The 15,347-nt window shown below is 42.7% G+C and overlaps 1 protein-coding gene across 22 annotated transcripts in view; it reads right to left on the bottom strand.

The window, feature by feature from the left end:
• BAZ2B (bromodomain adjacent to zinc finger domain 2B) overlaps nucleotides 1-15,347 on the bottom strand; it is a 459,321-nt gene that overhangs the window by 240,697 nt on the left and 203,277 nt on the right. For 2 of the 22 annotated variants that reach the window (XM_077447615.1, XM_077447621.1), the window contains exon 1: nucleotides 9,232-9,562. The exons of the other annotated variants lie outside the window; for them this stretch is intronic. The gene's annotated coding sequence lies outside the window, so the exon portion shown is untranslated. Of the gene's footprint in view, nucleotides 1-9,231; nucleotides 9,563-15,347 lie in introns of those variants that run through there. 22 annotated transcript variants of the gene reach the window in all.

Genomic DNA, 15,347 nt, shown 5'->3' with positions numbered 1-15,347 from the left:
TGGAAGGGAGGACCAGCGCTGGTCACTGGAAGGGAGGACCTGCGCTGGTCACTGGAAGGGAGGACCAGCGCTGGTCACTGGAAGGGAGGACCAGCGCTGGTCACTGGAAGGGAGGACCAGTGCTGGTCACCAGTGGTGGTCACGGAAAAGGAGGACAGTGAGGGGCAAGGGAAGGGAGAACCAACTTACTGGCCATCATGGGATCCCCAAAGCAGTGGTCAAAGAAAATATCTTTAGAGGATCAGCTAACGTTCACTACTTTCATGACTTAGAAATAAGGACTATAAATTTGCTTAAAAAGTAGACTCCAGCGCACACAGCTATTTCATTCACGGTCAGATGTTGGTGGTCTGGATCTCCAACTGGCTTCCGATATTTTAGGGACTCCAGCAGTAAACCCTTCCAAGGAATACCTGACTAAGTTCTCAATAATTAAAGAGTTTCATTCCTGTTTATTGTATTTTCTTTAGGATTAAATAAAGACGGATTAACCAAACAGAATTATCTCTTCAACATATACTGACAATTCTAAAGTAAACCTGTTATGAGAGAAATATTGGGCTGCTCTATTTTATATGTCATGCCGAGCCCTCAGCTTCAATACCTTTGAGTCAAATCAGAAGAAAGTAAGGAGTCCTTGCTTGCTTGCTGCTTGCTTTCTCTGGGTTAGGGAATACAATTATTGAGTAAAGAGAACAGCCAGAAAACCGGCATTTTCAGATAAAAAGGAATGGCAGCCTCCATGCTTCTCTCAATTTATAAAATAAATCTTCCATTTTGTTTTTATGCTACTATGGTGGCAGCCCGCTCTGCCATAGGATGTCCATAGAGCTTTAGGAACGATAATGCTTGTAATGAGAGAAGCAGTAATAAAAAATACTAATCTGGTGTAACAAATTTATTTAAAATCACATATTTTTTCAGTTCACAAAAATCTATTTTTGAAGCATATTACGGAAAAAGGAACTTACTGACTACAGCGATATAATAATAAAAATTAATCACATTGGGACTGGAGAGGAAGGAGTAAGGTGAACATTTTTCTTTAGATAATGAAAGTATCACCTCTACTATGACATCACAGAGCAATATTCCAGTTATTTAAAACATTTAAACTGAATTCAAGAACTGGGGAAATAAGACTATAGTCAGCCAACCTAAAGCAGAACTGTGGCCAAAAATAACAAGATGAAAATGAATAATCTATAGGTGTGCGCAGCCTACTTCATTAGGATTTATTTAAAATGTATGAAAACATGGATGGTTTCAGTAGAGCAGTGGATGGTGTCAGTTGTTTTTTATATTTTATTAAAATTTTGCAATTATTTTTTACATTATTATTATTATTATTATTTTTTACAGTTTCTTTAGGAGCCGCTTTGGTGGTGGGGGGGCTTTGGTGAAATATCAGATGTCTCACATGTCTAAACAGACCCCTGTTGTCCCACTTTTCAGATAGAAAAAGGGACTGAGGAAGGATTCCTTAGTCCCTTTCTCTGCAACCTCAGCTGCACTGGACAGTGAATGAATGGTAAGTACCCCTGTGCTGAGCAGCTTTCTGTTCATTCACAAACTTAAGCATAGTAAATACAGTTTATTATGCTTCAGTTCTGAATGGACAAAGAAGCGATCAGCACCAATCACTCACTGTGTTCATTTAGGAAAGGGAGGGGCCAGTAAATTACAAATTTACTGGTCATTTCCCTGCTACCCGTCCAGGAATGAGGGGGACAGGGGGCCAGGGGAGCACATATTGGGGCTTCGGGAGCAAAAAAAACAGGAGAGTCACAGGCGGAACATTTACCGGTACCAATCCCCTGTATTTTCCTCCTGTAGCAGCTGAATGCTGGCAGAAGGGAGAGGAGGAGAAGCAGGCTTTCAGCTGCTGCAGAAGGGAAGTACAGATGGGTTCCACCGGATTAGGGTGTACCCAGGCACATCCCTTATGCAAACTAATGAAATTACCTATTGATAAAATAACAAAACCAGAATATTCAGCTTCAGTTCAGAGATTTCCTTCAAGGTACTTTTTTCTTCCACTAGAGGTCCTCAGTCTGATGGCCAGCTTCATTAAACCTGCTTACTCTGAGCCCAGCTGACTGGACAGTGAAAGGAGTGGCAGCACAATGATGAGCTCATCTCTCTGTCACTCTGCTTCCTTCTCCAATCAGCAAGCTTCTTGTCAGCACATTCTTTTAATGACTCTTTGTGCTTCTACTTCCTCTCACATTCCAGCTCTGCTGTACAAAGGTCTACCAGGACAAATTCAGGTACTTATACCTGCATTCAAAAATTTAATGATGTATTACTTTCTAAAGCTGCATTTACCCCTTGACTTCTGGAAGGTTTTAACCCCTTCACGTCCAGGTAATTTTTTCCCTATTCAGCACTGCTACTTTAACTGCCAATTGTTTGGCCATGTAACACTGTACCCAAATGAAATGTATATATTTATTTTCACACAAATAGAGCTTTCTTTTGGTGGTATTTAACCACTACTGTTTTATTTTTGTTTTTTTTGCTATATAAATAAAAATAATACAAAAGATTTTGAAAGAAAACTGATTTTCTTAGTTTCTGTTATAACATTTTGCAAACAAATAATCTTTTCACAAATAATCATACGTTTAAGCCCAAAAAGTATTCTGCTACATTTTTTTTTGGTAGAAAAAACCCCAAATTATTATTTTTTATTTAGTCTTTGCGAAAGTTATAGAGTCTACAAACTATAGTATTTACACTATATTTTCAAAAATATTGTGACACCTGCCTTTAAACGCACACAAACTATAATGGAATCCCAGTCTTAGTCCATAGGGTTCAATATTGAGTTGGCCCACCCTTTACAGCTATAACAACTTCAAATCTTCTGGGAAGGCTCTCCACAAGGTTTAGGAGTGTGTCTATGGGAATGTTTGACCATTCTTTCAGAAGCACATTTGTGAGGTCAGGCACTGATGTGGACGAGAAGGCCTGGCTTGTAGTCTCCTCTCTAATTCATCCGAAAGGTGTTCTATCTGGTTGAGGTCAGGACTCTGTGCAGGCCAGTCAAGTTCCTCCACCTGAAACTCACTCATCCATGTCTTTATGGACCTTGCTTTGTGCACTGGTGCGCAGGCCATCCCCAAACTGTTCCCACAAAGTTGGGAGCATAAAATTGTACAAAATGTCTTGGTATACTGACGCCTTAAGAGTTCCCTTTACTGGAACAAAGTGGCCAAGCCCAACCCCTGAAAAACAGCCCCACATCATAATCCGCCCTCCACCAAATGATTTGGACCAGTGCACAAAGCAAGGTCCATAAAGACATGGTCCATAAAGCAAGGTCCATAAAGACACGAGTTTGGGGTGGAGGAATTCGAATGGCCCGCACAGAGTCCTGACCTAAACCTGATAGAACACCTTTAGGAGAGGAGACTGCGAGTTCTCACAGGAACAAAAGGCAAGGGGATGTCTTCCAATGTGTAAACTTGTTCTAGGGACAAATCTCTTAGAGCATATATCTCCTTTGCTTTGGAGAAATCTCTTCATATTTCCCACTTTGTCTCTGGAAGAGGAAGGGAAGACCAATCTCCCCAACGGGACACAGACAGCACAAAAAACCTGACAGAGGTCATTAAATGTATCTAAAGAATAGAAAATTGATTGGCTTGTAGGTTACCACTCCTTAGATGAGGGGACTGCCTTAGTTTTGGGGGGAGGGGGGCTTTTTCCGCTGTTAGACCACTTTCACACTGAGGTGATTTTCAGGCATTGTGGGCGCTAGAAATAACCTCTAAACAGCACCTGAAAACCGCCTCCCATTAATTTCAGTGTGTCTTTTCATACTGGGGCGGTGCGCTTGTGAGACGTTACGAAAAGTCCTGCAAACAGCATCTTTGGGGCAGTTTTAGAGCGTTGTATTTAGAGCTCGTAAAATGCCCCGCCTATTGAAATGAATGGGCAGCACTTCTAAAGCGCCTGAAAAGTAATTTGAAAGCACTGCAAAATGGGACTTTTTACTTTTTTAAGGCAAAAAGTGCACCAGTAACGGCCGAAAAGCGCCGCAAAAATTAGCGACGCTTTAGCGCTAACGGCCGGGCGCTGCAGTGTGAAAGTAGCCTTAAAGCCTTAAAACGGAGCTCCAGGCTCCCTCGGAAAAAATAAAAAGTCAGCAAATACTGTAGCTGCTGACTTTTAATAGTAGGTGACGTACCTGTCCATGAATCCAGCGAGGTCCTCACCCGAGCCAATATTTCAATTGGCTCTCAGGGGCTGCCACACCATCTCGGCTAAGGGAAACCAGCAGTGAAGCCTTATGGTTTCACAGCCGGTTCTCTACTGCACATGTGCGAAGAGGGCTGCGGTTTGTAAATGGCCTGGCTGCGAGAGAAGGAGGGGAGGTCCGGAACTCAGCCGGAAGTGGGAGCGGGTACCTGTCAAAACCAGGCACCTGCTCCCCCCTTCCCCAACTTTAACACATTTCCTGTCCTAGGGCAATAACTGTACTGAGCAGCATTTTCACCTTAGGACAGGAGGTGTTTTAGGACTACAAGACGGACCAGAAGATGCACAGGACTATTCTGCAAACTGCTCCGCAAGCGCCCCCGCTATGTGTAAACCGGCTATATTGAGAGCTGGTCACAGTCTCCTGACATGTGAATTGGATGTGGAGAATCCCACATCCAATTCGCACTAGTGTGAACCCAGCTTAACCCAGCTTAATAAAGATACCAATAATGAGCAGTAAACAATAGCAATCGGTCATAATTTATTTCAGTGATCTAACCACATTACATTAAAATCACTCTTACCCTGTAAGAATAACATTTTCAGACTGACTTCCTATCTAGCAACCTATAGGAGCCAGACTATGTAACTATATGTAGAAAAAAATATTTCCTTACAATGAGTCCACAGTTCACTAGTGGACAGTATGGCAATATTTGATCTAGAAAATTCTTTCCACTGGAGTCAAGAATAAAAATTTGTTATAGTTGAGAAAGAAAGAGGAGGATGTTTTGCGTTCATTTTGCACCAAAATTGCTGGAGCTCATCAGCGGTTGAACTTACAGGGCATGTGCTTTTTTTCCACCAAAATCATAACTCCAGCCAAAACTATGGAGGAGATTTACTAAAACTGGTGCACTCAGATTCTGGTGCAGCTGTGCATGGTAGCCAATCAGCTTCTAAATTCAGCTTGTTCACACAAGCTTTGGCAATAAAACCTGGAGGCTGGTTTTAGGTTTCTATGCAGAGTTGCACCAGATGTTGTACTTTCCAGGTTTAGTAAATAACCCCCTATGTGTTTTTATTTGATGTATTGCAGACTCACGTGTCGTAAATAGCAACTCATACCAACAAATATTATTACCACATAAATTTACAGCATGTTGGATGTTTTCTGACTTGGAAGTGTAAAATAATTTATGAAAGCAGAGGTCAGCTACATATCTCTCCACTATACAAGATTCAGACAGTTAAACTGGCCGTGCATTGTCAATATGGGCATCCAAAGCATCTCTGTCCAAGTTTGCCACTGGTCTGGCATCCACAGTGACAACCAATGTAGAAAAATTTAAAATAATGCATTTGGGTGGCAAAAACAGGAAGGCAATCTAGACACTGGGGGGAGAACCTCTGGGGGAATCTAGGATGGAAAAGGACCTGGGGGTCCTAGTAGATGATAGGCTCAGCAATGGCATGCAATGCCAAGCTGCTGCTAACAAAGCAAACAGAATGTTGGCATGCATTAAAAAGGGGATCAACTCCAGAGATAAAACGATAATTCTCCTGCTCTACAAGACTCTGGTCTGGTCGCACCTGGAGTATGCCATCCAGTTCTGGGCACCAGTCCTCAGGAAGGATGTACTGGAAATGGAGCGAGTACAGAGAAGGGCAACAAAGCTGATAAAGGGTGGGTTAAAGCCAGATATAAATGTAGTATTATTCTCAAATACAACTAAATTAATAACACAGAAGGAGATAGAGTTTTTGCACTGTATGACCACAGTGGCAAAAGTTGTAATCGCACAGAAATGGAAAAAGGAAATAGCGCCATCAATAATAGAGTGGAAAGGTGAAATGAATGAAATATACTATTTGGAGAAACAAATAAGAGAAGAAGGTTATGTGGAGAATAAGATCTCAAAGTATTGGAAAAAATGGGAGGAGTTTTGTACCTCAGGGAAGATGAAAGATTATTTGTAAATGATTGGTGTTGGGGAATGTGGGGGTGGGGGGTGGGGGGAGTATGTTGGCCATATTTGATTGTGGGGAATGTGTTGGAGTTTTATGTTGTAGTGGATGGTTGTTTTATATGTTTAAAAAGTATAAAATAAAGAGATATTTAAAACAGAAAAAAAAAAAAAAAAAAAGCTGATAAGGGGTCTGGAAGAGATTAGTTATGAGGAAAGTTTGTGAGCACTGAACTTATTCTCTCTGGAGAAGAGACGCTTGAGAGGGAATACGATTTCAATGTACAAATACCGTACTGGTGACCCCACATTAGGGATAAAACTTTTTCGCAAAAGGGAGTTTAACAAGACTCGTCGCCACTCATTAAAATTAGAAGAAAAGAGGTTTAACCTTAAACTATGTAGCGGGTTCTTTACTGTAAGAGCGGCAGGGATATGGAATTCCCTTCCACAGGCGGTGGTCTCAGCAAGGGGCATTGATAGTTTAAAGAAACTATTAGATAAGCACCTGAACGACCACAACACACAGGGATATACAATGTAATACTGACATATAATCACACACACAGGTTGGACTTGATGGACTTGTGTCTTTTTTCAACCTCACCTACTATGTAACTATGTAACCACATATGACTGTTGTGCGTAAGTATCCAATATCCAATCATGTGGAATGACAGAAATAACAGAAAAAGAGTAGCCGTTATAAGACTGCATCTTTCATCACAACTGTTCGATAGCTGTCAGAAAATATCTGTTGGCTTCAACATCCAGCTGCAAAGTGTGAATAGTCCGACTATCAGCAGACAAGGTCTAAAATCACAATTCTTAGCTGACAAGTTATCCCTGTATTGGCAACTTAAAAAATGAATCTCTTCAGCAAATCATATAACACAAATCATTACTATTAGAAGTGACTAAAGGATCTATGTGGAAGTTGGAGTTACTTGCAGTGATAGACAATCAGATATTTAAGGAGGACCACAAAAGTTCTACTTGTACCTGTCCAGTCTAGAGAACATGACATCCAGACTCATGTTTACAAACCAGCTGGCTAGCAATTGTTTTTCTCCAATATCTTTGAGAATGACCAGCCATATGTGTGTACCTGGATCTGAACTACCCAAATGTCCCCTCCTGATCTTTGAATCTGTTCCGTGTTCATCTAGAGCAGCCATTCTCAACTTGGGTCCCCCCAGAGGTTGCAAGGAGTTCCTAAAAGCTGTGGCTGATTGATTTCCAATCTCGTAGTGGCTGCACAATTCCAGGCCCAACCCCCACCCGTAGAACCAACAACATCACACCAATGGTCGTCTTTTTAGCTGTCTGAAAGGGTGACATTCTGGCCAACACTGTAAGGAGGGCATTCTTCCCATTGACCACCAATGTAAGAGGTATGTTTCGTAATAACAACCAATTAATTGGTTTTTGTAGGGGTTCTCCAAGATTTGAAAATTATTTTAAGAATTCCTCTTGGGTAGAAATGCTGAAAAAGGCAGATGTAGAATCTAGTAATGGGTACCTTTTTTGCTGGCATCAGATTGGCTCATATCTCACAACTGTCCCCCCTTAGGAATGACTGTCCCTCTCCAAAACCAAGTCTTCCCTTTTTCCTCCTTAGTTGTCCCTCGTATAAGTCTAATGTATAAACCTCTATAAAACATGCAATTTTTTCTACACAAATAATTCTATACTGCACTAAACCTTTCTTACAACCGCTGTATTTTTTAAAAGTGATATTTTGAAAACCTAGTGAATAGTAAAAGCAATTACATGTGGGTGGAATCAATTTTTGCAGTTATTCGTGGTTTATATGACTGGGGGCATGTCAGGGGAGGGTGCTTTTCCTTATACTTTGTACTAAAAGGTGTCCCCCTTTCTCATCTTAGAAAGTTTGGAGATATGTTTGCAGTCTCGTACTTTAGTTAATAATGCATACTGCCATTATTTTAAAATGATTTCTATAGATACTTTCCAAACACACAGTAACAATATTGTGAGATGGATATATCCATTTATGTTCAGTCTATTAAATTGAAATTAAAATATCTCATTTGCTTTTTAAATGATGCTATTTAATAAAGTATGGCCAGAAAGAATAACACGTGATATTAAAAAAAAAAAAAAAATACAAATTTCATGAAACAATCAATACCGAAGATGCTTTCAGAAATAACAATTTCTAAAAACAAACCTTTAGAACTTTACCGTAGATCCACTATCTTGCATGTACTGGATCTACGTTAAAGTTCTAAAGGTTTTCAGATCAGAAAAATGCTCAAACTTATAACAACCCACATATTGAATATTTTAGACGAATCCCACATACATAATAATTGTGACTGTACAATCTAGCAGAATGTTCAACAAAATTGCACCATCGTATTACACATACCACAATCTGATTGGATCAAGTGAACAATCCCAACTCCTCCAATAAACATTTGTATGGACAGGGCCCTGCTCTTCTCTTTTCTACGGTTTTATACTTTTTTTTTTTTTTGTCTGAAGTTTTTAATTCACACACCTATTTTCATGTATCGTACTCTGCTCTCTAATGCATTTTACAGTTTACAAAAAAAAAAATTAAATAGAAAATTAAGCAAACAATCGCTGTTTCACACTTCCTCCGAATGCAGTGAGTTGATCTTAGGTGACCCCACACACAAGATTACTACACAATTCAGCGTCTACTCCTCTGACTGTAACGTGTGTGGCCGGCTAATGACAACAAGACAAATCTAATACAATACTCAGTGTAACGATGCTTTCATTGTCAAATAACTATGATCAGCAAATACGATACAATTTAACATCCAACACATTAAAATCTGATACAAAATCTAAATCTGAAATATATAAAACAATGTAAAAAAAAAAAAAAAAAATCAAAAAAATTCTCTAAAATAAAACTTTACTTTAGCATTTAAAAAAAAAAAACAGCATTATGAAGCTTCATCCCTCTCGGTGACAATACAACAGATACAGAAGAAGAAAAAAAGAAATCCTCCTTGCTAGTTGTCTGGAAAAGAAAGACTGAACTTAGAGTGCTTACTGTGGACAGTGGATTAATCAGGAAGTAGCCATTATGTTTTTTTCCCATACGGCACTCCAAAACAAGCCGAGATATGTCTTCAGTTAAGAAGGAAGGATGAAAGAGCACATACTATTATGTCCTGGTTTTCCTGACCCTTGAGGTCAGCAGATGTCTTAGAGAACGTTATATTAAAGGCATGTTAGCAGCAGCCATGCACAATGACCTGCTTGTTTTACCAACAAGCATCTAGTTAGAGCAAGCTGCTTCTTTTCTTCCCCCTTCTATCTCCCTGCCTCTCTCTCCCTCACTCAGAACATGGCTGTCTTATTCAGAGATTAGCAATTATTGTAATGAGACACTGTCGGATGAGGGTCAAATAGTGCTTCCTGCAGTTTACACATCTTGATTTCCTGGTAAACAGACTGAAAGGCAGGTGGAGCACTAGGATTAGCTGTAAAGCCATGGTGCTCACATCAGCACATCCAAGCCTAGGTGAATTATGCTGTCTTCAATAGATTGCACCATTTTTGCTGAACAGAAAACAATTTGCAGACTGGAAAGAGAACAGGAGGAGGAGGAGGGGGGGGGGGATGTTTAAGGGACAGGAGGAAAGACAATGGTTACACGGTGTACTGTACGCTGTCTATGTTCTCGCACACAGGACAAAGTCAATCTGTCAGCGGAATAGATGGTGGGTGTGCTTTGCAGGCTCCGTCTCTGCCTGAGTGTAGGGCATGCCGAAGTGATGGGGCAGAGCTGATTATATCCGTGTTTCCCAACTTTACTATACTGTAGTTACCTTCGTAACACCAGACCTCTGCCAAATACAGATTATCGGGTTATCAGGTTATCTAAGCCCATTTATGCCGCATACACACGACCAGGGGCGGACTGATCATTGGGCCACTTGGGCACTGCCCGAGGGCCCTGGGCCACTAGGGTGCCCCATCAGGGTTGCCAGCCTCAGTAAAACCAGGGACAGTATGTAAACATCTGTGTTTTTTTTTTACATCTGTCTCTGAAATGTCCCTTACCGACATCCTTTTGGTCTAAAAATTCTGAGATTATAGCTGCCCCACCTCTCCAGTACCTTCTCAGCCAATAGAAACATGTCTGTGTATACTGTGTGATTGTATACTGTGTGTGTGTATACTGTGTGTACATGTATGTGTATACTGTGTGATTGTATACTGTGTGTGTGTGTATACTGTGTGGCCCCATATTCTCTGATTGCCTGGGGGCCCCATAATCTCCTATTGCCTGGGGGCCCCATGAGTTGTCAGTCCGCCGTTGCACACAACCGGACTTTCCAGCAGACTAGGTCCGACGGGATCAGTCCGTCGGACAATCCGATCGCGTGTAGTCCGACTGTTTTTTATAAAAAAAAAGTCAGAGGGACCTAGAAATAGAAGATGTTTTAAATCTATCTGACGGACTCAATTCTGACGGACTAAAAATCGGGAAAACCGTTCATCTGTGTGCTGGTCCGACGGACTAAATACGACGCAAGGGCAGCTATTGGCTTCTGGGTATTGAACTTCCTTGTTTAGTCCCGTTTACGTCATCACGTTCAAAACGAATAAGACGGATCCATTCACCTACATTGATTTTTTAATGTAGCACGACTTGAGGCGACTTTGGGTGACTTGAAGTCGGATCCAAAGTTGCCCCTGTGTGAATGGGCTCTAATGCCGTGTACACACGATTGGAATTCTAGTCGGAAAAAGTTCTGATGGTTTTCCCGACGGAATTCGGCTCAAGTTGTCCTGCCTACACACGGTCGCATCAAATTCCGATCGTTTATAATGCGGTGATGTACAACACGTACGATGGGACTAGAAAAAGGAAGTTCAATAGCCAGTAGCCAATAGCTTCCATCTCGTAATTGAATCTGAGCATGCGTGATTTTTGGTGTGTTGGAATTGCATACACACGATCGAAATTACCGATAGAAAGTTTTTCCGTCGGGAAAATTGAGAACATGCTATACATTTTAGGCTGGTGGAAATTCGGACAGCTAAATTCTGATGGAGCATACACACGGTTGCATTTTCCGATGAAAAGCTCTCATCTGTCTTTTTCTGGCCGGAATTACGATCGCGTGTACGCGGCATTAGTCCATTTGTGTGCGTGAATGGATTTGAATAGATACCAGTGGACATTCCTATTTATATTGGTACTTTCCGCCATTGTTATTTTATTTTATATTTTTTTCCTCACTTTAATTCTATCATATTGTGTATAATTTGATGTGGAGTTGTACTCTAGCGCTGCACTTTGTATTTCTATTTCCATTCGTGTGTGGCCAAGTCCATTTTGAAAGTCCGTCAGAACTCCACTGAAAGTCCGTCGGGAAGACAGTCGGACCTAGTCCGTCGAAAAGTCCAGTCGTGTGTACGCGGCATTAAACTTGCCTCGGCTTCAACACACATTTATGCCCCGGTCGGATTTTCCTGGGAGCTTGTTGTGGGAAATTCCGACCGTGTGTAGGCTCCATCGGAGTTTCCCTCACACAAAATTTGAGATCTGGATCTCAAATTTTCCTACAACAAAATCCGCTGTTGTAAATTCCGATCGTGTGTACACAATTCCAACGCACAAAGTTCCACGCGTGCTCGGAATCAAGCAGAAGAGCCGCATTTTTTTCGGCTCGTCGTACATGTTGTATGTCACCACGTTCTTAACGTTCGGAATGTCCAACAAGATTTGTGTGACCGCGTGTATGCAAGACAAGTTTGAACCAACATCTGTCGGAAAAAATCCATGGATTTTGTCGGAATCTCCGATCATGTCCGATCGTGTGTACAGGGCATAAGGGCTAGTTTACACTTGCTTCAATACAAGGCTTTAGACAGGCTTTGTTAAAGCTCTCTGAACGCTAGTCAAAGCTTCTGGCCCCTCCCTACTGAGCCGAGTCACAGAGCCCTGTCACGGCCCCGCCCCCTCTCCCCTGATTGGCTATCTGACTTTTGATTGACAGCAGTGGCAGCCAATCAGGAGGGAGAATCTCAGACTCTCGTGGACATCACTGGACAGAGAAGGAGCTCAGGTAAGTATTAGGGGGGCTGAGGGAGGCTGCTGCACACAGAAGGCTCAACTGAAGCAGCAGTACTAGCTATCCGATATTAGTACAGCAATCCCCCCCTGCTGTGCTATTGTGTTCTGACAGGGGATGCCCCCCCCCCCGTTAGAACACTCCGATCAGTGCTCTCAGCCGATCGCTGAGAACACTGATCAGTAGTAGGTCGGCAGACTTTTTACAGTTATGGCTCCTCAACAGAAGCTGGCCAAACCGACTCCAATACACACGGGCCGAATGTTAGCCGGCCGATGCCGCCTGACATTCGACCTGTATGTACTAGGCGTTTGCTTAAAATTGCCAAACTAGTAAAACCAAAATTCTATTTGGACTTTAAATATACCTTTGAGAACCAAATTCAATTTGGCTCTCAAAGGCATATTTAAAGTCTCGATTTCGGTTTTACTAGTTTGGATATACACTATATGGCCAAAGTTTTGCGACACCTGCCTTTACACACACATGAACTTTAGTGGCATCCCTGCCTTAGTCCGTAGGGTTCAATATTGAGTTGGCCCACCCTTTGCAGTATAACAGCTTCAACTCTTCTCAGAAGGCTGTCCACAAGGTTTAGGAGTGTGTCTATGGGAATGTTGGCCCATTCTTCCAGAAGCGCATTTGTGAGGTCAGGCACTGATGTTGGATGAGAAGGTCTGGCTCGCAGTCTCCTCTCCAATTCATTCCAAAGGTGTTCTATCGGGTTGAGGTCAGGACTCTGTGCAGGCCAGTCAAGTTCCTCCACCCCAAACTTGTTCATGCATGTCTTTATGAACCTTGTTTTGTGCACTGGTGCACAGTCATGTTGGAACAGGAAGGGGCCATCCCCAAACTGTTCCCACAAAGTTGGGAGCATGCAGTTGTCCAAAATGTCTTGGTATACTGACGCCTTAATAGTTCCCTTTACTGGAACTAGGGGGCCAAACCCCTGAAAAACAACCCCACACCATAATCCCCCCTCCACCAAATGATTTGGACCAGTGCACAAAGCAAGGTTCATAAAGACATGGATGAGCGAGTTTGAGGTGGAGGAACTTGACTGGCCTGCACAGAGTTCTGACCTCAACCTGACAGAACACCTTTGGGATGAATTCGAGAGAAGACTGCAAGACAGGCCTTCTCGTCCACATCAGTGCCTGATCTCACAAATGCGCTTCTGGAAGAATGGTCACACATTCCCATAGACACACTCCTAAACCTTGTGGACAGCCTTCCCAGAAGAGTTAAAGCTGTTATAGTTGCAAAGGGCGGGCCAACTCAATATTGAACCCTATGGAATAAGACTGGGTTATTAAAGTTCATGTGTGTGTAAAGGCAGGTGTCCCAATACTTTTGGTAATATAGTGTATATTTGGGATGGAAGCCTTATAGAATATGTACAAATGGCATTCCACCCTTAAGTTACAGAATAGATAAGCGTAAAATTGCTCCCACCCCACTTCTAACTCCTATACTCACTACCCTGTAAAAGAAAGATATACTTGTTATAGTCTGGTCACACGTTAGGCTCTTCTATCTTGGCTAGTAGCAGCTTCAGGGGAGAGGAGGGAGCGCTAACAATGGATGTCCCACAGTAAGCCTATGGCCTCATTTTTTTTGGGGGGGGGGCCAAAAATGTGTGGTTGAGACATGTATTTGCCCCTCTCCAACTACCACCCCTTCGGCTGCAATAGGCAGTGGATGGGGGTGTTTACATGCCACGGTCACAATGCTCCACTGCAGCAAAGTTGACTGGACTTGCAGCCATTAGCCAAACACTACTTCAAGTCAACAGGGAAGCACCGCAAACATGTGCAATGCACACAGTTGTGCCTCATTTCTTGGCAAAAACAGGGTTAAAACAGACAGTGAGGAGGCATCTGAGGTGGCATCGCATCGCTTCCTCGCCACCTGTCAGTAGCCTCTGGAGCGCAATAAGAATGCAGATCAAGCTGTAGAGGCAAGGGAGACTTAGATGTCTAAATCTACCCTATGGGTGATGTCAGTGCTCAGGAATTCTAGGATCGCTCTCTCCTCTCCCATGTAGTCGGCACTGGTAAGATCCCATGACCAGACCGGAGCTCCCTGAGACTAGGTACATATCCTTTTTCTACACTAGTTAGTATTGGTGTTAGAAGGGGGGGGGACGGGGTGGAAACAGTTTTAAGCTTAAAGTGGTTGTAAACCCTCGTGTTTTTTCACCTTAATGCATCCTATGCATTAAGGTGAAAAAACTTCTGGCAGTGACCGCCCCCTAGCCCCCCGTTTTACCTAACTGAGCCCCATAATTCCCTCGGTGGAGACGCACTCTCCCTCTTTCCATGGGGTTCCAGCTTTTGATTGGATAGATTGATAGCAGCGCAGCTATTGGCCCCCGCTGCTGTCAATCAAATCCAATGATGCGGTCGCCGGGGCGGGGCTGAGTCTGGCATTCGTGTCTATGGACACAAATGCTGGACTCGGGAGTGCACCCGCACGGTAACCCCCTGGGTGAGTGCTTCTCCTAGGGGGTTATCTAATGCGAGGAGGAGCCGCAAGAACCGCCGAGGGACCCTCAGAAGAGGAGGATCGGGGGCCACTCTATGCAAAACGAGCTGCACAGTGGAGGTAAGTATAGCATGTTTGTTATTTAAAAAAAATAAAGCACGAAGATTTACAATCCCTTTAAGTAGTTTACTGTAGAAGACCCCACTACCAATGTGATCTCTGATAGCTCCCGGGTCCTGTGCCAAACTACTGCCCTGCAATGTCATGAACACGGGGAGGTTGCTCATTTGGCACGGGCGCTTGCCAGAGAAAGCTATTTTCTCAATAAATGCAAAATCTCTGATTATATGACATGAAGAGGTAGGACAGTGATGTCACAATCTCCACCTCATCCAATCAGAGACCACTTTCCATTCATTCGTCTTTAATATTGATTGGACCCTGGGCAAAAGTTTTCTTGTGCCCCCCCATGCAATTTTGTTCTCCACCTGCTATAAAACATACAATAAATAGCAGCTAGACCAGGGGTCTCAAACTGGTGGCCCTCCAGCTGTTGTGAAACTACAAGTCCCATCATGCCTCTGCCTGTTGG

This window comes from Lithobates pipiens, unplaced genomic scaffold (genome assembly GCF_037356315.1).
Source record: "Lithobates pipiens isolate NorthernLeopardFrog02 unplaced genomic scaffold, aLitPip1_a1.2 Scaffold_22, whole genome shotgun sequence".
NCBI classification, from domain to species: domain Eukaryota; kingdom Metazoa; phylum Chordata; class Amphibia; order Anura; family Ranidae; genus Lithobates; species Lithobates pipiens.
The sequence above is the reverse complement of the archived record's forward strand: the minus strand, read 5'-3'. Positions and strand labels throughout refer to the sequence as shown.